A 25,695-nucleotide genomic window follows, 5' to 3' on the forward strand; every position below is an offset into this window, starting at 1 on the left:
GTATAAATGTAAACCAAAATGACTGACAACTGTTCAATAACGGCACTACTAAAGTGTTCTATATACCTAAAATATACTTACTGACCTGGACACTTTATAACAGAAACACCATTTCCTGTAACAAGTAGAAAATTACGTCCTGTGCCCTAAGACAGAGAACATTTCTGTTGCAGACAGGTTACATTTCAGAAAGATCAAGTTTGTCAGCGTTCTTGCGCTGAGCCTGGCACGATGAGGGCGCATGATGAGGCCTCCATGACTAAACACTCTCTCCACTGGGGCACTGGTGGCAGGCACAGCCAACACTGTCATTGCTACCTGCTTGAGCCTTGGAAAGTATTTCGCATGGATTCTCCAAAAATCCAAGCAATCAATTTCATTTTCATCAGAAGATACTTGAATGTAGCGAATAATCTCTGCTCTGACAGATGACTTTATGTCTCCTTTCTTCTTGCTGATCTTGTTGCGGTAGCCAGAGAACAGTCTGGAGGTTTTGGCAGGTGGTTGTTCTTCTTCTTCTCCACTACTGCTCTCCGTAACGGTGACTTTCCGTGCCTCAGCGAAAACATTAAATAAATTCATAAAATGATGTATATAATCAAGAATATAACAGGATACATTATACATGAAAACAAATCATTATTATTTGAATGCAAGTGGCATAGAAAACATTGCATGTTGCAATGCATTGTACCTACCAATCAGACTCCTTCAATTCAACTTTATATTCATGTGGTATGAGGACATCATGATCAAGCCAGAACAGGCAGAAAGTTGGGTCCAGCAGTGCAGCCATTATGTATACATTGTCACCAAATGGACGTTTTGTTGCCTGTTCATCCGAGTGCTCCATTCTGACATTCACAAACACCCCATGGAATTGGCGTTTGAGTGACTGCTGTAGTGCTTTTACTAGACTGTCTAGGTGACGACTTGTGCTCAGTATACTTTGCAGATGATAGTTGAGTGACCGTACACAAGGAAGGGCAGCACTGAGAGTCACCACTTTCTCCCCCTGAGTAAGGTCGGTGGCCTGGACAAAAGGGTCCAAAATGTCCACTAGCTCCAATAGCTGGCTCCATTCCCTTGGTGATAAGCAGAGCTCCTTGTGTCCTTGGGCCTCAACTAGAGTATTGAGGCTTTGTTGATTCAGATTGGTGACTGCTTTAACAAGGCAGAGGATGGAATTCCATCTGGTAGACACAGCAGCAGGGATACTACGATTGGCTCTGAACTCAGCTTCAAATGTTTTTTTCAGACCACAGGTAGTATGTAGTAAGCTGCAAAGTTGAGTTACCTTAGCCATCACACTGTTTATGATTTTTGTTTCCTTTAGTCCATCTCTAATCACCAGTTGTAATGAATGGGCAAAGCACTGTAAGCGCTGTTGCCTGCAGTTGGTTTGGATAGCTTCAACATCAGCATTATACTCTTCACCAAATTCTTCCCATAGGCTGGGGTTATCCACATCATCATCATCATGATCATTACTTGCTTTGGGGAAACAAACTGTGAAGGCCTTTTTCATATTTGCAGCGTTATCACATATGATATAATCTCATTTATGTTTTATGCCAAAATTATCACATATTACTTCACATTTATCACTGGTTCTTTCCCCAGTGTGTGACCCTGTGAATCTATCACAGCTCAACAGAACTGCCTCCAGTCTGGGAGTTTTTTTCCCTTCCATGGCCATGTAATGGGCCGTTACTCCCATGAAGCCCCTCATGGTCCTGTTAGTCCATATATCTACAGTGACAGACACTGATTCTGTCTTCTGTTGGGCACTTTTGATTGTAGCCTCTTTGTTCAGTGTTAAGTCATGCAGGCGCCTGGTCAACATGGGCCTACTTACTGGTCTATATTTGTCATCTACCACTGACATGAAATGCCTAAAGTGAGGGTTGTCCACTAAGGACATAGGCAGGTTGCAGGAAATGATCAGGTCTTGCAGTATAGCCTCTGTTATGGCCTTCTGCCTGGGGTGGCCCTGGCTGTACACATGTACACCTGTGGTGGTCAAGAATGAGTCAATGCTGCTCTGTCCTTCTGTCCCTGCGCTGGCCACCTTTGCTTTGCAGAATTCAGTGAACCTGCAGATGAACAGCATGATGGATAGTTGTTGCTGACTTGAGATGGAAGTACAAGAACACAAACAAATATATATGGTCTATTTTCAGCAGAAATGTCCAAGAAGTTGCATGCTTTGAACTCTCGTTTTATACTAAGTTACTTCCTAGGACCAGGCTACAACAGAAAGTATATTAAATCCCATAGTGATATGCATATCGCTGAGATGTAATTTAATAATCTCTGCTAACAAGTAGGCCTAGCTATCTGACAACCCACCTCCTAACCTTTCGAGAAATAGTCGACAGTAATACATTTCCAGTTAGCTAAAAGACTCCTTAGTGGCGCAGTGGTCTAACGCACTGCATCGCAGTGCTAACTGTGCCACTAGAGATCCTGGTTTGAATCCAGGCTCTGTCGCAGCCGGCCGTGACTGGGAGACTCATGGGCGGCGCACAATTGGCCCAGCGTCGTCCAGGGTAGGGGAGGGAATGGCCGGCAGGGATGTAGCTCAGTTGATAGAGCATGGCGTTTGCAATGCCAGGGTTGTGGGTTCGATTCCCACGGGGGGCCAGTATAAAAAAATATGTATTCACTAACTGTAAGTCGCTCTGTATAAGAGCGTCTGCTAAATGACGTAAATGTAAATGACACACAAGAAAGCTGGCATCTGCTAAACAGGCTATTATTAGTCTAACCACATTGTAACGTTGTTAGCTAGCTAGCCTAACTGACCTTTCGCGGTGAGTTTTCAAATGTCGGATGTAGTTGCGCCAGCATCTTTAATGTTAATTCCACAAGTTTTGCAAACAGCATTTTGTTTTTTGCCACTTGTAACCAAATTTAATAACGAAAGCCTCACCTCACCACCTGATGACATTGTTGCTGATTACGATTGTTTAGCTGTAGTACTACAGTGACGTACAAATGATGCAGACGTTCTAGAACGCTTTTCAGCCCTCTGTATTAAACTACTATCTCTGTGTTACAATGCCGCCTGTTCCATGTTATCTGACAAAATGCACAACAAAAACTTATCCCAGTACTGACGTGCATTGTGTACTGACGTGCATTGTGCTCAAGTCAACTTTGATACCAATTGAGCAACGATTGAACACCATGCCCTGAGGAATTCAGGCTGTACTGGATGGAAAGGGTCCGACCCAGTACTAGATGGGTATATCTAATAATGAGTCTAAGTCAAGTCGCAAGTCATTTTCTTTGCGACTTAAGTGCGACTCGAGTCCGAGTCTCAGACTCGAGTTTCCATCTCTGCTAGCTAGCCTCAGTACATTTCATTAGGACTAGGAGCTAAACAGGAGAAATGTTTTGATGATGTTCATGTTGATGACTGGCTTTATGACTCATATTAGTCTTTGAGTAACTATACATGTGTGTTGTAGCTAGCTAGCTAATGTGTGTCTGTGAGATGTCATATTCAGCATCTGCTACAGTAGGAATACAGACAGGACACAATCTCCCCTTATATCAAAATGACTCCGAACACCTCACTGCACCCCCCCCCAAACACACAGTAGTATATTTTTCTTCTACTGTATATACTCAGTGGCCGGTTTATTAGGTACACGACCAGGGGCGGTGTGTTCATTAGGGCGATATGGGCGACGCACTGCCAAACGGGAAAAGGAAGGGATTTTTTTTCTAATCAATTATATCACGGCAACAGTAGTTATCAGTGTTCTAATCTAGACGTCTGATCTGCCACTAAATGTCCAATCAGGCTAAAGTCGTGCTTCAAATGGCCCCGCCCCTTTTGGGGCGATTTCAGTCAGGTTGAAAATCGCCCCAGAAGTCTCTCATAGACTCTCATGTAAAATCTTTTTTTTTCAAATATCAGAGCTTTCAATACAATCTCTATGGGTTCCGGGAGGGCTTGCACTTACGCGCTTTCGTCATACGTAACATAACCATGAACGTAACTAAGAAAAGAGCGGGTAGCAGCGTCAATCAATTCACGTACTACTGTCAAGATGGCTAGCGTTCAGTGCAACTCGATTGTCTCTTTGAAAGAAGTTCCTTTTTGTTGGCGAACAAATCAAGATAAATTGGCAACGAAACAATTAGGACCTCCCAGACCAAATGTAATAATTCAACAGGTTTCTACTAAAGGGGGAAAGTCCTACACCCGAGGATATTCAAAAAATTGGTACGAACGAAAAACCTGGCTAGCAGGCTGCGATGTAGCTAATGCAGTCTTCTGCTACCCCTGCTTACTCTTTCACCCTGAAGGCGGCACGGCAGACAGCACCGCTTGGACAGCGACTGGTGTAACGGACATGCACCATCTTTCAGAAAAGATTAAGAAACATGAGCTGTCAAAGACCCACATGGATAGCTGTTTGAGATTGTCTGCTTTGGGGAGAGTGAACATTGCCACTCAACTGGATGAGGGATACAGGCTAGCTGTCCGCCGCCACAACGATGAGGTTAGCAAGAACCGCCACATCCTCAGCCGGCTAATCCAGTGTGTGAAGTTTTGCGGAGTGTTTGAGTTAGCTTTGCGAGGCAAAGATGAAACTGAGGGCTCCACCAACCCTGGTATTTTTCTTGGACTTGTCAACTTTGTGGCACAATTAGATGAGGTGTTTTATGGAAATGCATATTGTTTATGCAGTGTTGAGGAATGTGAAAGAACACCCTTGATTATTTTTACTGTGATAACTTATTTTGCTTTTGTAAGCCAACACTTTTGAGATCAGTCAATAAATGCTTCTGGTATTGACTTATATGCTGCCCCTGTCTTCATGTTGTTGCTGGACATATCTTTTTTAAAATGTGTGTAGGTCACCTAAATCATCAGAAAAATTGCCCCCCCTGAGAATTTTTTCAGGAGCCACCACTGTACACGACCCTGTTCAAGAAAATTGATCTTTCCTATAGGCAGTGAGTCACATGTCTGTGGCTTGCTATATAAAGCAGGCAGACAGGCATCAAGGCATTCAATCACTGTTCGATTGCACGTTAGAATGGGCAAAACAAGTGACCTAAGCGACTGAGTGTGGTATAATCGTTGGTGCCAGTCGCGCCGGATCCAGCAGCTCAGAAACGGCCACCCTCCTGGGCTTTTCATGCACGACAGTGTCTAGGGTTTACCGAGAATGGTCCGACAAACAAAAAACACTCAGTCAGCGGCAATCCTGAGGGCAAAAACGGCTCGTTGATGAGAGAAATGGCAGAATGGCAAGAATATTGCAAGCTAACAGGCGGGCTACAAACAGACAAATATTGGTGCAGTACAACAGTGATGTGCAGAACGGCATCTCGGAACGCACAACTCGTCGATCCTTGTCACGGATGGGCTATTGCAGCAGACGACCACACTGGATGCCACTCCTATCAGCTAAAAACAAGAAGAAGCGGCTGCAGTGGGCACTAATCACCAACATTGAACAATTGAGGATTGGAAAAACATTGCCTGGTCCAACGAATCCCGGTTCCTGTTACGTCATGCTGATGGCAGAGTCGGGATTTGGCATAAGCAGCATGAGTCCATGGCTCCATCCTGCCTGGTGTAAACGGTACCGGCTGGTGGCGGTGGTGTACTGGTGTGGGGAATGTTTTCCTGGCATACGTAAGGTCCTTTGATACCAATTGAGCAATGATTGAACACCATGCCCTGAGGAATTCAGGCTGTACTGGATGGAAAGGGTCCGACCCAGTACTAGATGGGTGTATCTAATAAACTGTACCTAATAAAGTGTAAATGTCATACATTGCCATAGCTGTTCCTGCACACTGCTGTGTAAACTCACCTCGGTCTCCAGAGCAAATAAACTTTGTTTTGAATACAATCTGTCTACTTATTTACTATATTGACAGACTAATCTACTGTTTTATTGAAACATGTTTACTTGCCAACAAATTAAAGTTGAAATGATACAGCAACTCCCTGCATCATTTGTTTTAGCAGTAAGAGTGTAGCTAGTTACTTCCAAATACATTTCATGAATATCACAATGAATTGATCCAGATGTTGAAGTCAACACATTAATGGTTTCTGATGCAGCTGGAATAATTTAGTCACTTGTCAGTACACTTGTAAAAAAGGTTATATAAAACATTTGATCAAACTCTATTATATACATACGCTACAAAGGTATGTGGACACCTGCTCGTCGAACATCTCATTCCAAAATCATGGGCATTAATATGGAGTTGGTCCCCCCTTAGAATTGTGTGCAGCTGCTCAGCCATGGAAACCAATTTCCATGGCTGAGCAGTTCTTGTGCTGACGTTGCTTCCATAGGCAGTTTGGAACTCGGTAGTGAGTGTTGCAACCGAGGACAGACAACTTTTACGCGCTTCAGCACTCTGCGGTCCCATTCTGTGAACTTGTGTGGCCTACCACTTCGCGGCTGAGCCGTTGTTGCTCCTAGACAATTCCACTTCACAATAACAGCACTTACAGTTGACCGGGGCAGCTCTAGCAGGGCAGAAATTTGACAAACTGACTTGTTGGAAAGGTGGCATCCTATGATGGTGCCACGTTGAAAGTCACTGAGCTCTTCAATAAGGCCATTCTACTGCCAATGTTTGTCTATGGAGATTGCATGGCGGTGTGCTCGATTTTATACACCTGTCAGCAACGGGTGTGGCTGAAATAGCCAAATCTACTCATTTGAAGGGGTGTCCACATACTTTTGTGTATATATAGTGAACATCTCTTAGTTTATTGGCAACAGATTAAAGGTATGTGTTTACATTTTTTCATAACATTATCAATTGCTCTGATGCATGCAGGGTTTTCAACTGCCTGTATGTATCTATTTTCGTTTTTATATGTCATTGTATTGTAACTGTCAATGAGTTAGCTTGTCTAGACCTGAGATTTTAACTCGCAACATAAAAACAGTGGTTGATCGTGCAGTATAACATGGCTTTGGCTATAACATGAACTTTGCCATGCCTGATAAGAGTCTTAATCTTCCTAGGCCATAGATTAAACATGGCAGTCATAACTATTTGCTCTCGTCAGGGTTTTGCGTGAATTGTATTTCAATTCAGGAAGTAAACATCAATTCTGGGTTTTCTTCCACAGAGCTCCCCTTCCCCGGAGAGATAACAGTTCATTATGTTGGCAGTGACTTCTCTGAGCTGGCGACCTTCTGACCCCGGCGCGGAGGTACGAGTTGACCTACTCCTGCTACACCCAGAGAGAGATTCTGTCCATCCAAGGTTCCAACAGCGCTGATGTGGGGGGCCTGTTTCCAGGGACGGAGTACAGTGTCAGCATCACAATGGTCACTGAAGATGGGAATCGGAGTGCGGTGGTCAACATGTCTATGTATACAAGTAAGTGCTTTTAAAAGGTTCTTGGGAACTTCACCTTTGAATCCATTGAATATTAATCAAGACTGCATTCCCGTTTGCCAATCAGTTCTTAAATAAATATTGCGTTGCAATATTTATACAGTAGAGTAGTTTTAGTTTTCACATGTAATCAGATGAAGGCGTTGTCTGCAGGCAATACTTGTGTACATAAAGATGCTATATAAATACACTTTTTTTTTTTGCACTGATAGTGAAAATGTACTTTTAGATTCATGTATCAATGAATAAGGTTTTCATTGTTAAACAAAGAACACTCAACTGTATTCTTAAAAGGAGAATTATGTTTTTGACTTGTGTTTTCGTTATTAGTTGAATTGAGCCCTCAAACTTGATTTACTGTCCTTTTCAGTGCCTGTACCACCCAACAAGGTAAAGATTGACCAATCCAGCAGTCAATCATTGTCTCTAAATTGGGATAAACCGGTGTCGCTGGTGTCGTTGAGGCATATCGCATGACCTGTTCCTGTGGTGACAAGAGTCCAACACACTGACCTTCTCCAGTCTGAGTCCAGGTGTCAAGTACTCCTTCCACATTTCAACGGTGCTGAAGAACGGGACCCAAAGCAAGTCAGCTGTGAATTATTATTATTTTTATTTTATTTTATTTTATTTTTACAGTTTCAGTCTAGCAGGAGGACAATTACCAACCTTCTAATATGTCATCTATTAAATATGGATAGTGTTTCACAGTTTTAATAACAAAGGTTTTACTAAATTCACCTGTTCATATTTAATGATATTTCAAACCATTCTCTTTTCACCCACTTGGAGAGTTTGCTGCTGGACCTGGGGTTGGAGCAACACTACACAGAGAAGCTCACCCTGAGCACCGTGCTCCAGATAGATGAGAAGACAGTCACAGATGAACCTACTCAGACTCTCTCAGCCCTGCCATGGACTTTCCTAAATAGGTTAATGATGGTTAATGTGACTGCTAGGAGTGTAAAATGTACCTCATCAGGAGGCAAGGAAAGTTGTGATGCTTCATTTTGCAACATAGACCTAAATCTGAATAGTCTGGTTGAATACCTTGACTCTAATACTATTGTAAACCCCTTAGACATTGTGACTGCTCTCTTTCTGTTCTCTAATGGTTTCTCCAGCAAGAGATTACAAAATGTAAATGTGTCAGTTTTCTGTGCCGCTGCTTCTCCCCATTTGTGACACAGAACAGTACACGCTAATGCTCTGGGCAATGCGAGACATTGTCAAGAAGTTCAGACCACATTCGTTGGCAGATTCCAGAGGATTTGTTGAAGACAGGATTGTTCTCTCTGACCTCCCCATGGTCTCTTTCGTCAGATTGGGTGGGTGCTCTCTGTCCAAATCGCAGATTCTAAACAAGCTTCTAAGTAATCCCCAACAATATCATGACATGTTCATCCAACACGATATAGAATGTGGTGATAGTCCAAGGAGAATATCCAATGGATTGTTTGAGATAAGCTGGTACCTCCCCTGTGGGAACAAGAACATTGACATCTTTGGTGAACTGGTCGCTTTGACTAATCTGAGAGGGGACATCAGTTTGTTTGAGACGTAGTACTCCTTTCTTTGCCTGACTAGCCAACACACCAAGGCTCAGCTGTTTCTAGTGGGTAACACACAGAGCAAGAACTTCAGAACTGATGCGTTGAAGAAAACCATCAAAGAACTTGAATACAAGCAACGTCATCCTGAAGACCAAACAGATGAATGATGCTGACTTTCTGAAGAACCCGCGAAACGCAGTTGGTGAGGTGATCAAGAGTTCAAAGTCCAAAATGCCATTGGAGCAGATGGCTGAAGTGGGGCACGAGCTTGGGATGTTGGTTGACGAGGACTACCAAGAATGTCAGAGTGACATCACACATAAAAAAATGTATGACTCCCCACAGTATAAGGAAAGACGGCTTCCCTTGCAAGGACAGATTTGGAAGGAGCTGGTACGTCTAGAGAAGGAGGAATGCAGACTCCAGAAAGTGGACAAGAACATTAAGACGTACAAAGTAAACTCCAATCAGAGAAAATAACTTAGGGAACAGCAGAGGAGGTATGCCATGACCGAGGCAATGACCTGTTTCATAAATGAAAAATCAAGCACAGGGCTAGAGAGGTCCTACTTCTTGAAATGGATGTGAATGAACCTGGACAGTCTCTCGTAAAAACTTGTCTGGCCTCAGAGGGCAGTACAAAGAGAAGTGCCAGAACTTGCAGAGCTTGACAGACATATTTATAACAGTTATTTGGGAACCAAACATTTCCTACGTGAAATGGGTCAACTGTGCGAGTCTGCGGTCTTACTCAGAGAAACTGAAGAGTCACGGCAACAACTGCAGCACCTGCCCAGACTATAGTGCCTTCAGGAAGTATTCACACCCCTTGACTTTTTCCAGATTTTGTGTCACTGGCCTACACACAATACCCCATAATGTCAAAGTGGAATTATGTTTAAAAATGATTATTATTATTAAAAATTAAAAGTTGAAATGTCTTGTGTCAATAAGTATTCAACCCCTTTGTTAAGGCAAGCTTAAATAGGTTCACAATTAAATATTTACTTAACAAGATACGATAAGTTGCATGGACTCACTCTGTGTGCAATAATAGTGTTTAACATGATTTTTGAATAACTACCTCATCTCTGTACCCCACACATACAATTATCTGTAAGGCCCCTCAGTCGAGCAGTGAATTTCAAACACAGATTCAACCACAAAGACCAGGGAGGTTTTCCAATGCCTCGCAAATATGATCACCTATTGGTAGATGGGTAAAAATAAAAAAGTGTACATTGAATATCCCTTTGAGCATGGTGAAGTTATTAATTACATTTTGGATGGAGTATCATAACACCCAGTCACTACAAAGATATGGCGTCATAGCTAGGCATCGTGGGCTGTTGTGGGTAGTTACTGTGGGTTGGCATTGTTGTTCGGCGGTGCCGGGGGTAGCACGAAGCTAGCTAGCTAGCCGTTCTTCAAACAAGGTCAACACAGTGGCCATTGCTAACTAGCCAACAGACACGGACACGAATTATCTGCTTAGTGTGTTAACACACTATTGGTGGTTTGTTGTGACCAAGTGTTGGTGCTAAACTGTGTGTTTTTGGATGCTAGCATGCTAGTTAGCTATGGTGTCATAGTTAGCTAGCTGAATAAAGTGGGTTGAGTCTATTCCTTTAAACATTGAACCGCTGTGGTTCACAACAATTCTGATTTCTAAAGGTGGAAGTTGGTAGAGTTTTTGTTCGGGTGGTTCAGTGAAACAATTATAGTTTCTGAGGTAGAAGTTTTTGGTGAGGGAGGCCCTGCTCTCTACTCTCCCAGACAGGGGCGGCCTGTTCAATAGGGCGATATGGGCGACGCACTGCCAAACGGGAAAAGGAAGGGATTTTTTTTCTAATCAATTATATCACGGCAACAGTAGTTATCAGTGTTGTAATCTATACGTCTGATCTGCCACAGTGCCACACTGCCACTAAATGTCGAATCAGGCTAAAGTCGTGCTTCAAATGGCTCCCCCCCCTTTTGGGGCGATTTCAGTCAGGTTGAAAATCGCCCAGAAGTCTGTCATAGACTCCCATGTAAAATCTATTTTTTTCAAATTTCAGAGCCTTCAATACAATCTCAATGGGTGTCTGTGGGCTTGCACTTACGCGCTTTCGTCATACGTTACGTAACCATGAACGTAACTGAGAAAAGAGCGGATTGTGTCTTTGAAAGAAGTTCCTTTTTGTCGGCGAACAAATCAAGATAAATTGGCAACGAAACAATTAGGACCTCCCAGACCAAATTTAATAATTCAACAGGTTTCTACTAAAGGCGGAAAGTCCTACACCCGAGGATTTTCCAAAAATTGGTACGAACGAAAAAAGACATTGCCACTCACTCAACTGGATGAGGGATACAGGCTAGCTGTCCGCCGCCACAACGATGAGGTTAGTGTTGATAATCACAAGTTTACTGGAGAACTGAGACCAAGTAGAGACTTTGGACAGGGTGGATATGGTATAATAAAGGCAGTTTATTCAGAGGTAAAGATATCTGGAATCGCGTGCACGGACCCGTTCGTCAAACTCTTAGGGAGCTATAAATTAAGCCCCATTACTTACCATATCAGATAAGAGAAATTGCTGCAGCTACATATATTTTACATCCTGGCCCTACATAGTTCACTATTTGCATCACTTACCAAAATATTACATGTGGTCATATATGCTTGGAAAGTGGAGATGCCATAGAACGTCAAAAAAGTAAACATTGCTGGAGACACATTGCCGTTTTGGAGAAGACATCGCGTTTGCTAGCGAAGAGATTTGTTGTGGCAAATGAACTTGGGCTGGGAATTGCCAGGAACCTCACGATAAGATATATGCATCAGCATTGCGAGTCTCATGATTCTATACGTATTGCGATTCGATACTGTGATTTTATTGCGCACCATATGTCTGTTGCAGAGGGATCAGAAAGCCATGAGAACGAGTTTTGATCAGTCATGGAAATAAAAGTGCTGAAAACAAATTGGCTCCCAATGTGAAAAGATTGAGAACAAGCTATGAAGGAACAATAATGGTGTTTTCGTGCAGGTACAGCCAACTAGCGCTAAAATATTGCGATATTGTCAATACAGTATATCGTAAAGTATCACTATGTAACTCGATTTCTTTCACCCCAATCCCTCAAATTAACGGTAAATAACTGAATTGTTTGCCCCACATTTAGCTAAGATGATTAGCTAGCCAGCTAAAATGTTTTATTTAGTTAGCAGTCGCATCTACAATAGTTTACTGTCAATAACATGTCTCCAAAAATGACGTGGTGTCTCCAATTGTGTTGACATTTTACAATTGCGATGCGCATCCATGAGTATCCACTTTCTGTAGCTCAGCTGGTAGAGCATGGTGCTTGTAACGCCAAGGTAGTGGGTTCGATCCCCGGGACCACCCATACACAAAAATGTATGCACGCATGACTGTAAGTCGCTTTGGATAAAAGCGTCTGCTAAATGGCATATTATTATTATTATCTGAAGAGAGCCCCGAAACATTGTGTGCAGAAATTTATGCAATAAATGAAGTAGGTTGAATCTAGTAGTTCTGATCTTCTGATTGGTCCTGATGAGTTGGGCGAGGTCCCCTCCAGGCTACTGTCACTGTTGCATTGGCTCTGAGTCGGGTTCTCTGTCTTCAAATGTTCAGCCTAAGAGAGGGGATTTTTGTGTGTGTGTGTGTGTGTGTTTAACAGTGATGATGTGTGTGTGTGTGTGTGTGTGTGTGTTTAACAGTGATGATGTGTGTGTGTGTGTGTTTGTGTGTGTGTGTGTCCTCAGAGCAAGAACTCGTGAGTTGGAAGAACTGAGAGGCCTATGGCGTGGGTGTTGTCCTTGGCCACCTGCTGACAAGGCTGACAAGATAGGACCCTTTTGTCCATTGTTATTGGATAGGAACAGAACTTATAACCAGCTCCTGACCTAAATAGATCTTAGCACAACATTTTACTCAACATATCATATTCCATATTCACTATAACAAATATATTTACTACGTCATTAGCAAGAACCGCCACATCCTCAGCCGGCTAATCCAGTGTGTGAAGTTTTGCGGAGTGTTTGAGTTAGCTTTGCGAGGCAAAGATGAAACTGAGGGCTCCACCAACCCTGGTAAGCCAACACTTTTGAGATCAGTCAATAAATGCTTCTGGTATTGACTTATATGCTGCCCCTGTCTTCATGTTGTTGCTGGACATATCTTTTTTAAAATGTGTGTAGGTCACCTAAATCATCAGAAAAATTGCCCCTCCTGAGATTTTTTTCAGGAGCCGCCACTGCTCCCAGATGTTTAGTTCATTTCATTCCGATCTCCTCTGCATTATTGTAGCCATTTGCTACAGCCTGTCAACTATGCCTCTGCCTATCCCTGTTCTCTCCTCTCTGCACAGGCTACACAAACGCCCCACACCGCGTGGCTGCTGCCTCTCTAACCTGGTGGTCCCTGCACGCACCCCACACCTGGAGTTCCAGGTCTCAGGCAGCCTCTGGAACTGCCGTTCTGCTGCCAACAAAGCTGACTTCATCCCAGCCTATGCTAATCTCCAGTCCCTCGACTTCCTGGCGCTGACGGAAACATGGATTACCACTGAAAACACTGCTACTCCTACTGCTCTCTCCTCGTCTGACCATGTGTTCTCGCATACCCCGAGAGCATCTGGTCAGGGGGTGGTGGCACAGGAATCCTCATCTCTCCCAAGTGGACATTCTCAATTTTTCCCCTAACCCATCTGTCTATCTCCTCATTTGAATTCCATGCTGTCACAGTCACTAGCCCATTTAAGCTTAATATCCTTGTCATCTATCGCCCTCCAGGTTCCCTTGGAGAGTTCATCAATGAGCTTGACGCCTTGATAAGTTCCTTTCCTGAGGATGGCTCACCCCTCACAGTTTTGGGGGATTTCAACCTCCCTATGTCCACATTTGACTCATTTCTCTCTGCCTCCTTCTTTCCACTCCTCTCCTCTTTTGACCTCACCCTCTCACCGTCCCCCCCTACTCACAAGGCAGGCAATACGCTTGACCTCATCTTTACTAGATGCTGCTCTTCTACTAATCTCACTGCAACTCCCCTCCATGTCTCCGACCACTACTTTGTTTCCTTTTCTCTCTCGCTCTCCTCCCACACTACTCACTCTGCCCCTACACAGATGGTAATGCGCCGCCGCAACCTTCGCTCTCTCTCTCCCACTACTCTCTCCTCTTCCATCCTATCATCTCTTCCCTCTGCTCAATCCTTCTCCCTCCAATCTCCTGATTCTGCCTCCTCAACCCTCCTCTCCTCCCTTTCTGCATCCTTTGACTCTCTGTGTCCCCTATCCTCCCGGCCGGCTCGGTCCTCCCCTCCAGCTCCGTGGCTTGATGACTCATTGCGAGCTCACAGAACAGAGCTCCGGGCAGCGGAGCGGAAATGGAAGAAAACTAAACTCCCTGCCGACCTGGCATCTTTTCACTCCCTCCTCTCTACATTTTCTTCATCTGTTTCTGCTGCTAAGGCCACTTTCTACCACTCTAAATTCCAAGCATCTGCCTCTAACCCTAGGAAGCTCTTTGCCACATTTTCCTCCCTGCTGAATCCTCCCCCTCCCCCCCCCCCTCCTCTCTCTCTGTGGATGACTTCGTCAACCACTTTGAAAAGAAGGTTGACGACATTCGATCCTCGTTTGTTAAGTCTAATGACACTGCTGGTCCTACTCACACTGCCCTACCCTATGCTTTGACTTCTTTCTCCCCTCTCTCTCCAGATAAAATCCTGCGACTTGTGACTGCAGTCCGCCCAACAACCTGCCCGCTTGACCCCATCCCCTCCTCTCTTCTCCAGACCATCTCCGGTGACCTTCTCCCCTACCTCACCTCGCTGATCAACTCATCCTTGACCGCTGGCCATGTCCCTTCCGTCTTCAAGAGAGCGAGAGTTGCTCCCCTTCTCAAAAAACCAACACTCGATCCCACTGATGTCAACAACTACAGACCAGTATCCCTTCTTTCTTTTCTTTCTAAAACTATTGAGCGTGCCGTCTTTAGCCAACTCTCTTGCTATCTCTCTCAGAATGACCTTCTTGATCCAAACCAGTCAGGTTTCAGGACTGGTCATTCAACTGAGACTGCTCTTCTCTGTGTCACGGAGGCTCTCCGCACTGCTAAAGCTAACTCTCTCTCCTCTGCTCTTGTCCTTCTAGACCTGTCTGCTGCCTTTGATACTGTGAACCATCAGATCCTCCTCTCCACCCTCTCCGAGCTGGGCATCTCCGGCGCGGCTCACTCCTGGATTGCGTCCTACCTGACCGGTCGCTCCTACCAAGTGGCGTGGCGAGAAGCTGTCTCCGCACCACGTGCTCTCACCACTGGTGTCCCCCAGGGCTCAGTTCTAGGCCCTCTCCTTTTCTCCCTATACACCAAGTCACTTGGCTCTGTCATATCCTCACATGGCCTCTCCTATCATTGCTACGCTGACGATACACAACTAATCTTCTCCTTTCCCCCTTCTGATAACCAGGTGGCGAATCGCATCTCTGCATGTCTGGCAGACATATCAGTATGGATGACGGATCACCACCTCAAGCTGAACCCTGGCAAGACGGAGCTGCTCTTCCTCCCGGGGAAGGACTGCCCGTTCCATGATCTCGCCATCACGGTTGACAACTCCGCTGTGTCCTCCTCCCAGAGTGCGAAGAGCCTAGGCGTGACCCTGGACAACACCCTGTCGTTCTCCGCCAACATCAAGGCGGTGACCCGCTCCTGCAGGTTCATGCTCTACAACATTCGGAGAGTACGACCCTGCCTTACACAGGAAGCGGCACAGGTCCTAATCCAGGCACTTGTCATCTCCCGTCTGGACTACTGCAACTCGCTGTTGGCTGGCCTCCCTGCCTGTGCCATTAAACCCCTACAACTCATCCAGAATGCCGCAGCCCGTCTGGTGTTCAACCTTCCCAAGTTCTCTCACGTCACCCCCCTCCTCCGCACACTCCACTGGCTTCCAGTTGAAGCCCGCATCCGCTACAAGACCATGGTGCTTGCCTATGGAGCAGTGAGGGGAACGGCACCTCTGTACCTTCGGGCTCTGATCAGTCCCTACACCCAAACGAGGGCATTGCGTTCATCCACCTCTGGCCTGCTGGCTCCCCTTCCTCTGCGGAAGCATAGTTCCCGCTCAGCCCAGTCAAAACTGTTCGCTGCTCTGGCACCCCAATGGTGGAACAAGCTCCCTCACGACGCCAGGACAGCGGAGTCACTCACCACCTTCCGGAGACATTTGAAACCCCACCTCTTTAAGGAATACCTGGGATAGGATAAAGTAATCCTTCTACCCCCCCAAAAAATTGTAAAGTGGTTATCCCACTGGCTATAGGGTGAACGCACCAATTGGTGAGTCGCTCTGGATAAGAGCGTCTGCTAAATGACGTAAATGTGCCCTTGAGCAAGGCACTTAACCCTAATTGCTCCTGTAAGTCGCTCTGGATAAGAGCGTCTGCTAAATGACTAAAATGTAAAATGTAAATGTAAATAAAGGCGTCCTTCCTAACTCAGTTGCTGGAGAGGAAGGAAACCGCTCAGGGATTTCACCATGAGGCCAATGGTGACTTTAAAACAGTTACAGAGTTTAATTGCTGTGATAGGAGAAAACTGAGGCTGGATCAACATTGTAGTTACTCCACAACACTACCCCAAAGGACAGAGTGAAAAGAAGGAAGCCTGTACAGAATAAAAAATATTCCAAAACATGCATCATGTTTGCAATAAGGCACTAAAGTAAAACTGCAAAAAATGTGGCAAAGAGATTAACTGTATGTCCTGATAACAAAGCGTTATGTTTGGGGCAAATCCAACAAGACATCACTGAGCACCACTTCATATTTTCAAGCATGGTGGTGGCTGCATCATGTTATGGCTATGCTTGTCATTGGCAAGGACTAGGGAGTTTTTTATGATAAAAATAAACAGAATGGAGCTAAGCACAGGCAAAATCCTAGAGGAAAACCTGGTTGTCTGCCTTCCAACAGACAAATTCACCTTTCAGCAGGACAATAACCTAAAACACAAGGCCAAATATACACTGGAGTTGCTTACCAAGACGAAATTGAATGTTCCTGAGTGGTCTAGTTACAGTTTTGACTGACTGTAAATTGGCTTGAAAATCTATGGCAAGACTTGAAAATGGCTTTCTAACAATGATAAACAGCCAACTTGACAGAGCATGAAGTTTTTTTTAAAAGACTAATGTGCAAATATTGTACATTCAAGGTGTGCAAAGCTCTGATAGACTTACCAAGAAAGACTCACAGCTGCCTAAATGTATTGACTCAGGGGTGTGAATACTTACGTAAATGAGATATTTCTGTATTTCATTTTCAATAAATTTGCAAAAATGTCTAAACATGTTTTCACTTTGCCATTATGGGTTATTGTGTGTAGATGGGTGAGAGAGAAATCACTTTAATCCATTTTGAATTCAGGTTTTAACACAAGAAAATATGGAATAAGTCAAGGGGTATAAATACTTTCTGAAGGCACTGTATGTGCTGAGTTGCTTCTGGATGGTTTTCCTCTGAAGCTGGTGGACGGACACGTGTCTAACATACCCCTGAGATGGGTGAGTGATGTTCTGCATCAGAATAATGTTGTGGTGCAGCCGAAGAGCAAGATCCTGGTGGTAACTGTTCAAGGTGTTCAGAGCATGGGAAAGTTGACTCTATTGAACACAATGTTCGGAGTGCAGTTTGCAGTCAGTAGTGGCAGGTGTCAAAGACGACTTCAAAAAGGAGCTGAACTGCGACTTCGTAGTAATCATCGACACAGAAGGGCTGAAGTCGTCAGGGCTGGCACAGCTGGATGACCGCTACAGTGCATTCGGAAAGAATTCAGGCCCCTTGACTTTTTCCACATTTTGTTACTTTACAGCCTTATTCTAAAGTTATTGTTTTTCCTCATCAATCTAAACACAATACCCCATTTTTGGTGCTAATTTATAATTAAAAAAAGAAAAGATACCTTATTTACATAAGTATTCAGAACCGTTGCTTTGAGACTCGAAATTGAGCTCAAGTGCATCCTGTTTCCATTGACCAGCCTTGAGATGTTTCTACAACTTGATTGGAGTCCACCTGTGGTAAATTCAATTGATTGGACATGATTTGGAAAGACACACACCTGTCTATATAAGGTCCCACAGTTGACAGTGCATGAATGCCAAGCATCACGTCTTGAGGAAACCTGGCACCATCCCTATGGTGAAGTATGGTGGTGGCAGCATCATGCTCTGGGGATGATCTTCAGCGGCAGGGACTGGGAGACTAGTCAGGATCGAGTGAAAGATGAAAGGAGCAAAGTACAGAGAGATCCTTGATGAAAACCTGCTCCAGAGCGCTCAGGACCTCAGACTGGGGCGAAGGTTCACCTTCCAACAGGACAACGATCCTAAGCACACAGCCAAGACAACGCAGGAGTGACTTCGGGACAAGTCTCTGAATGTCCTTGAGTGGCCCAGCCAGAGCCCGGACTTGACCCGATCAAACATCTCTGGAGAGACCTGAAAATAGCTGTGCAGCGACGCTCCCCATCCAACCTGACAGAGCTTGAGAGGATCTGTTTTTGCTTTCTATGGCTTGTTTTAGAAATAGTGATATTTGGGAGATTATCTCCTTTTCAAATAACTGAAAGTGAGTGGTTGTAATCTGAATAAAGGGAAAAAGGCCATTCTTGAACATTGGGTGAGACAATCTTACTAATTTGTTAGAGAACCAGTTCGGATTTAAGTATAATTTTTGTATGACTGAAGCTTTTAGTGATAGGTCTAATGCTTTAATATTTAATAATTTCTGTCCTCCTAATTCATATTTATTATATAAATAGGCCCGTTTAATTTTGTCTGGCTTGCCGTTCCAAATAAAATGGAATAGTTTTTTCTCATATAATTTTAAAAAACTGATCGCTAGTGTCACGATCGTCGAAGGGAGTAGACCAAGGTGCAGCGTTGAAGACGAACATACTCTTTATTTTATTCAAAGTGATACGAACAAAACGATAACGTGACAGTCCACGGTCTAACACAAACCAACTAGAACAAGATCCCACAACTACTGTGGGAAAACAGCCTGTTTAAATGTGGTTCCCAATCAGAGACAACCAGCCACAGCTGACACTCGTTGCCTCTGATTGAGAACCACACTGGCCAACATAGAAATGAACCAACTAGAACTACAACACAGAAATCTACACACCCTGGCTCAACATAACAGTGTCCCCAGAGCCAGGGCGTGACAGTACCCCCCCTAAAGGCGCGGACTCCGACCGCGCCAACCAAATACCACAGGGGAGGGACCGGGTGGGCACTCCGCCTAGGCGGCGGATCCGGCTCCGGGCCTGATCCCCGCTCCCTCTCCAACCCCCCAAAGTACCCCTGGTCCGGTCTGGCCCAGCTGGCCGGAGCTGGACTGCACACTGGTGGAGCGGATTGCTCTAGCTCCGGCGTGAAGCATCTGACCGGTGCCGGACCAGGCACCGGTGGAACAGGCACGGGACGTGCCGGACTGACGACGCACACCACTGGCTTGGTGTGGGGAACAGGCACGGGCCGTGCCGGACTGACGACGCACACCACTGGCCTGGTGCGGGGAGCAGGGACAGGCCGGGCCGGGCCGGGCTGGCGACGCGCACCATAGGCTTGGTGCGGGGAGCAGGAACAGGCCGGGCCGAGCTGGCGACGCGCACCATTGGCTTGGTGCGGGGAGCAGGAACAGGACGGGCCGGGCTGGCGACGCGCACCATTGGCCTGGTGCGGGGAGCAGGAACAGGACGGGCCGGGCTGGCGACGCGCACCATAGGCTTGGTGCGGGGAGCAGGAGCGGGCCGGACCGGGCTGGAGACTCGCACCATTGGCCTGGTGCGGGGAGCAGGAACAGGCCGGACCGTACTGGGGACACACACCACTGGCCCTACGCAGGGATCTGGAACGGGCCGGACCGGACTGGTAACACACCCCAGTACCTCTCGCCGTGCCTCTACACCTTCCTTCCCCTCTTCGACCAGTGGCCCCCGTAACCTGGCGGCCTCCTCTGCCAACCCGCTGGGCCGCTCTGTTGCGGTCTCCTGCTGCCCCGTCGTCCACGGCGTTAGCCCCCCCCTAAAAAATGTATGGGCTTCACTCCTACCCGTGGACCAGGTCTCCATACTTCTCGCCAGCCTTTCGCCCTTCTGCTTCCACGTCAAGCCCCTCTCTTCCTCACCCGGCTTGACCCAGTCGAGGAGGCGCTGGATATCCGCTAGGGATTTCCCTGGCGATGGCTCCTGGACCCGCTGCTTGGTCCAGTTCTGGTGGGATCTTCTGTCACGATCGTCGAAGGGAGTAGACCAAGGCGCAGCGTTGAAGACGAACATACTCTTTATTTTATTCAAAGTGATACGAACAAAACGATAACGTGACAGTCCACGGTCTAACACAAACCAACTAGAACAAGATCCCACAACTACTGTGGGAAAACAGCCTGTTTAAATGTGGTTCCCAATCAGAGACAACCAGCCACAGCTGACACTCGTTGCCTCTGATTGAGAACCACACTGGCCAACATAGAAATGAACCAACTAGAACTACAACACAGAAATCTACACACCCTGGCTCAACATAACAGTGTCCCCAGAGCCAGGGCGTGACAGCTAGGCATAGGCAAGACCATAAGCAAATAGGTAAACTGGGATAAAACTAAAGAGTTAATCAGGTATTTACCTTTCCATGGTAGCAAGATCTTATCTATTTTTGCTAACTTTCTATTAAAATGTATTGAAGTGAGATCATTTATTTCCTTTGGGATATGTATTCCGAGTATATCCACATCACCATCAGACCATTTTATTGGTAAACTACATGGCAATGTAAAATTTTTATTTTTTAGTGATCCAATACGTAATATAGTACATTTGTCATAATTTGGTTGTAATCCAGAGAGGTTAGAAAATGTATCTAGATCCTCTATGAGGCTGTGGAGGGATTCTAGTTGTGGATTTAAAAGAAAACATGAATCATCTGCGTACAATGACACCTTTGTTTTTAAGCTCTGGATTTCTAATCCCCTGATATTATTGTTGGATCTGATTTTAATAGCTAACATCTCGATGGCCACAACAAATAGATATGCCGATAGTGGACAACCTTGTTTCACTCCTCTTGACAGTTTAAAACTTTCTGAGAAATAGCCATTATTTACTATTTTACACCTAGGGTTACTATACATGATTTTGACCCATTTTATAAGAGATTCTCCAAAATTGAAATGCTCCAGGCATTTATATATAAACCCCAGTCGTACTTTATCAAATGCCTTTTTGAAGTCTGCTATGAATAGCAGGCCTGGTTTCCCAGATTTTCCACAGTGTTCTAATGTTTCCAATACTTGCCTTATATTATCTTTCATGTAAAAAACCTGTCTGATTAGAATGAATAATATCCGACAATACCTTTTTAATTCTATGCGCTATACATTTTGCTAGAATTTTTGCATCACAACACTGAAGTGTAAGGGGCCTCCAATTTTTTTAAATGAACTGGATCTTTATATTTTCCACTTGTATCCTGTTTCAGTAATAATGAGATCTTCTTCTTGAGTGTCAGATAATCTACCATTTACATAGTAGTGGTTAAAACATGCTAATAACGGTCCTCTTAGTATATCAAAAAAGGTTTGGTATACCTCGACTGGTATGCCATCCAACCCTGGAGTTTTCCCGGACTTAAAGTATTTAATTGCATCCAGAAGTTCCTCCTCTGTAATTTCACCTTCACATGAGTCTTTCTATATGGCTGTTATTTTTACATTATCAATAGAAAAAAATCTCTACAATTAGCTTCAGTTAGAGGAGATGGCGGCGACTGAAACGAAAACATATGCTTAAAGTACTTTGCTTCCTCCTTCAAAATATCATTTGGTGAATCATGGGTTCCGTCAATTGTAACCAGTTTCATTAAATTCTTTTTGGTAGCATTCCTATGTTGAAGATTAAAAAAGAATTTGGTGCATTTTACCCCATTTTCCACCCAGTTTGCTTTATTTTTTATAATATATTACACTTGATCTTTCTTGAATAAGTTTCTCCATTTCTTTTTGTTTTTCCTCTAATTTATTCTGAGCCTCTATGTTACAGTTTTTATTGCCATCTATCTGTTCTGTTAGACTTTCTATTTCCTTTGTTAGTATAAACTCTTTTGACCTAAATTGCTTTTGTTTTCGAGATGATTATTGAATTGCATGGCCTCTAAAGGCACATTTAAAGGTGTCCCATACAATAAGGGGATTTGCTGTACCTATGTTATGTCAGAAAAAGTCAGTTATAAATTCATTTGTCCTAGTTAAAAATAAATTATCATCCAATAGGCTTTGATTAAATGTCCAATACCCTCACCCACGTGGAAATTCAGTAAGAGTAATGTATATGCCAATTATATGATGGTCCGACCGCATTCGGTCCCCTATCAACACTTTTTAAACTTTTGGTGCCAACGAGAATGAGATAAGAAAGAAGTCAAGACGACTAGCTTGGCTAGTATTAGTAGTAGTAGCAGTAGTAATAGTAGCTGTAGTAGTACTTGTATTAGTAATAGTAGTAGTTGTAGTAGTAGTAGATGTAGTATTAGTATTAGTAGTAGTTATAGTAGTAGTAGCAGTAGTAGTAGTTGTAGTAGTAGTAGTAGTATTAGTAGTAGTAGCAGTAGTAATAGTAGCTGTAGTAGTATTAGTAGTAGTAGTAGTAGTAGTAATAGTTATAGTTATAGTAGTAGTAGCAGTAGTAGTTTTAGTAGTAGTAGCAGCAGTAGCTGTAGTAGTAGTAGTAGTAGCAGTAGTAGTAGTATTATTATTAGTAGTAGCTGTAGTAGTAGTAGCAGTAGTAGTATTATTAGTAGTAGTAGTAGTTGTAGTAGTAGTAGTAGTAGTAGTAGTAGTGGTAGTAGTAATAGTAGCTGTAGTAGTAGCTGTATTAGTAGTAGCAGTAGTTATAGTAGTAGTAGTTATAGTAGTAATAGCAGTAGCAGTAGTAGTAGTAGTAGTAGTAGTAGTAGTAGTTGTATTAGTTGTAGTAGCAGTAGCAGTATTATTATTATTATTAGTAGTAGTAGCAGTAGTAGTAATAGTTATAGTAGTAGTAGTAGTTGTAGTAGTAGTTATAGTAGTAGTAGCAGTAGTAATATTAGCTGTAGTAGTAGTAGTGGTGGTAGTAGTAGTAGTAGTAGCTGTAGTAGTAGTAGCTGTAGTAGCAGCAGTATATATTTATTCAAATATCCTGCATATCTTATTTTCCATCATTATCAATTAATATGCGTAACAATGTCGGCAGTTCATGCGCAGGATCTCAACATACAACCCGAATTGCCATTATATTACATTTAATTTATTTACAAGCAATTATTATCCTAGCAAATAATTACTGTGGCCCATTCCTCCATGCAGATCTCCTCTAGAGCAGTGATGTTTTGGGGCTGTCGCTGGGCAACACGGACTTTCAACTCCCTCAAAAGATTTTCTATGGGGTTGAGATCTGGAGACTGGCTAGGCCACTCCAGGACCTTGAAATGCTTCATACGAAGCCACTCCTTCATTGCTCGGGCGGTGTGTTTGGGATCATTGTCATGCTGAAAGACCCAGCCACGTTTCATCTTCAATGCCCTTGCTGATGGAAGGAGGTTTTCACTCAAAATCTCACGATACATGGCCCCATTCATTCTTTCCTTTACACGGATCAGTCGTCCTGGTCCCTTTGCAGAAGAACAGCCCCAAAGCATGATGTTTCCACCCCCATGCTTCACAGTAGGTATGGTGTTCTTTGGATGCAACTCAGCATTCTTTGTCCTCCAAACACGACGAGTTGAGTTTTTACCAAAAAGTTATATTTTGGTTTCATCTGACCATATGACATTCTCCCAATCCTCTTCTGGATCATCCAAATGCACTCTAGCAAACTTCAGACGGGCCTGGACATGTACTGGCTTAAGCAGGGGGACACGTCTGGCACTGCAGGATTTGAGTCCCTGGCGGCGTAGTGTGTTACTGATGGTAGGCTTTGTTACTTTGGTCCCAGCTCTCTGCAGGTCATTCACTAGGTCCCCCCGTGTGGTTCTGGGATTTTTGCTCACCGTTCTTGTGATCATTTTGACCCCACAGGGTGAGATCTTGCATGGAGCCCCAGATCGAGTGAGATTATCAGTGGTTTTGTATGTCTTCCATTTCCTAATAATTGCTCCCACAGTTGATTTCTTCAAACCAAGCTGCTTACCTATTGCAGATTCAGTCTTCCCAGCCTGGTGCAGGTCTACAATTTTGTTTCTGGTGTCCTTTGACAGCTCTTTGGTCTTGGCCATAGTGGAGTTTGGAGTGTGACTGTTTGAGGTTGTGGACAGGTGTCTTTTATACTGATAACAAGTTCAAACAGGTGCCATTAATACAGGTAACGAGTGGAGGACAGAGGAGCCTCTTAAAGAAGAAGTTACAGGTCTGTGAGAGCCAGAAATCTTGCTTGTTTGTAGGTGACCAAATACTTATTTTCCACCATAATTTGCAAATAAATTCATTAAAAATCCTACAATGTGATTTTCTGGATTATTTTTTCTCAATTTGTCTGTCATAGTTGACGTGTACCTATGATGAAAATGACAGGCCTCTCTCATCTTTTTAAGTGGGAGAACTTGCACAATTGGTGGCTGATTAAATACTTTTTTCCCCACTGTACCTGGGTGGGGGTACCCCACCGGAATCCCCACCGGCTAGCTACAAGGTTGTCAAGGTTCTCATTAGCAGCTTTGAGAATTTCCTTGTATATAATGCTCTCCCATCAGGGGGCTCTGGCTTTGTATGACCAACCCTGCCAGGCAGGCTCAGAATCCTGAGGGGGCAGTGCTGCTCAAGTAGGTCTCTGAACGCATTTATTTCTCTGTTTAGGCTGCATACTCACAGCAGGTCCATAAAACAGATGGGAATTTCTCTTTGGTGTATGGGTCACTCAGGTGGGTGTCCAGGATATAGGGTTGGGGATCTTTCCATCATGATAGGACAATAAAAAGTTAGATTAGATGTATAATATATTTAAAAAATGTATATCCCTCATCTACACAAAATTGAAAGCTCTCTCTCACTACCCCTGCTCATAGACACCCGTCGGCTCTGGGATATGCAACCATTTCCCCTCTCACTCACTTAACGCCGCACCCTTCCAAACACAAAAATGCACACCACATGGTTGACTGTGGAGGAAACAGGCCGAGCGCGCAAACGCACCCGCATCCCTCACCTGCCGCAAAGGGGAAAGGACGCCAGGGAGAACACAGGACCAACCATAACAACCGCCCGCCAAAACAACAATTGCCTGCCAAAAAAGCCATGTTCTAATTAGTTGTATTTGAAGATGTATTATTCTGCTTGTTATCTTTTCTTGTTATATCGTTTTATCCTTTTTTTTTTAAAATACTATACTTACTATAAATGTTATTTAATATTACAATCCCTATCATTGCTAGTATTTGGTGTTCCATTATTCGACTCCTCTATTACAACTTTTAGAATAGCCATGGAGTAGTATGATAAATGTATGCACTCACTAACTGTTAGTCGCTCTGGATAAGAGCGTCTGCTAAATGACTAAAATGTAAATGAGTACAACCCAGAAACTGGTACTTCCTTGGACTTTGGCATGGAAACCCACCAATGGCACCACCAGTCAATGCTGGGTACAGCAGGTCAGTCTACGAGTAACAAAAACAAAAAC

General features: G+C 44.1%; 2 pseudogenes across 2 annotated transcripts; both read left to right on the forward strand.

Moving 5' to 3' along the window:
- The first annotated feature begins 7,331 nt into the window (after window positions 1-7,331).
- LOC311132558 (up-regulator of cell proliferation-like) lies at window positions 7,332-8,968 on the forward strand (annotated as a pseudogene). Its single transcript has 3 exons — window positions 7,332-7,386; window positions 7,775-7,794; window positions 8,197-8,968. The product of its transcript is annotated as an up-regulator of cell proliferation-like (transcript).
- Window positions 8,969-9,116: 148 nt separating this feature from the next.
- On the forward strand, window positions 9,117-25,682 carry LOC311132559 (up-regulator of cell proliferation-like; annotated as a pseudogene). Its single transcript has 3 exons — window positions 9,117-9,760; window positions 17,473-17,796; window positions 25,648-25,682. The product of its transcript is annotated as an up-regulator of cell proliferation-like (transcript).
- Window positions 25,683-25,695: the final 13 nt, after the last annotated feature.

Source organism: Coregonus lavaretus (genome assembly GCF_964263955.1).
Source record: "Coregonus lavaretus genome assembly, chromosome: 7".
NCBI classification, from domain to species: Eukaryota; Metazoa; Chordata; class Actinopteri; order Salmoniformes; family Salmonidae; genus Coregonus; species Coregonus lavaretus.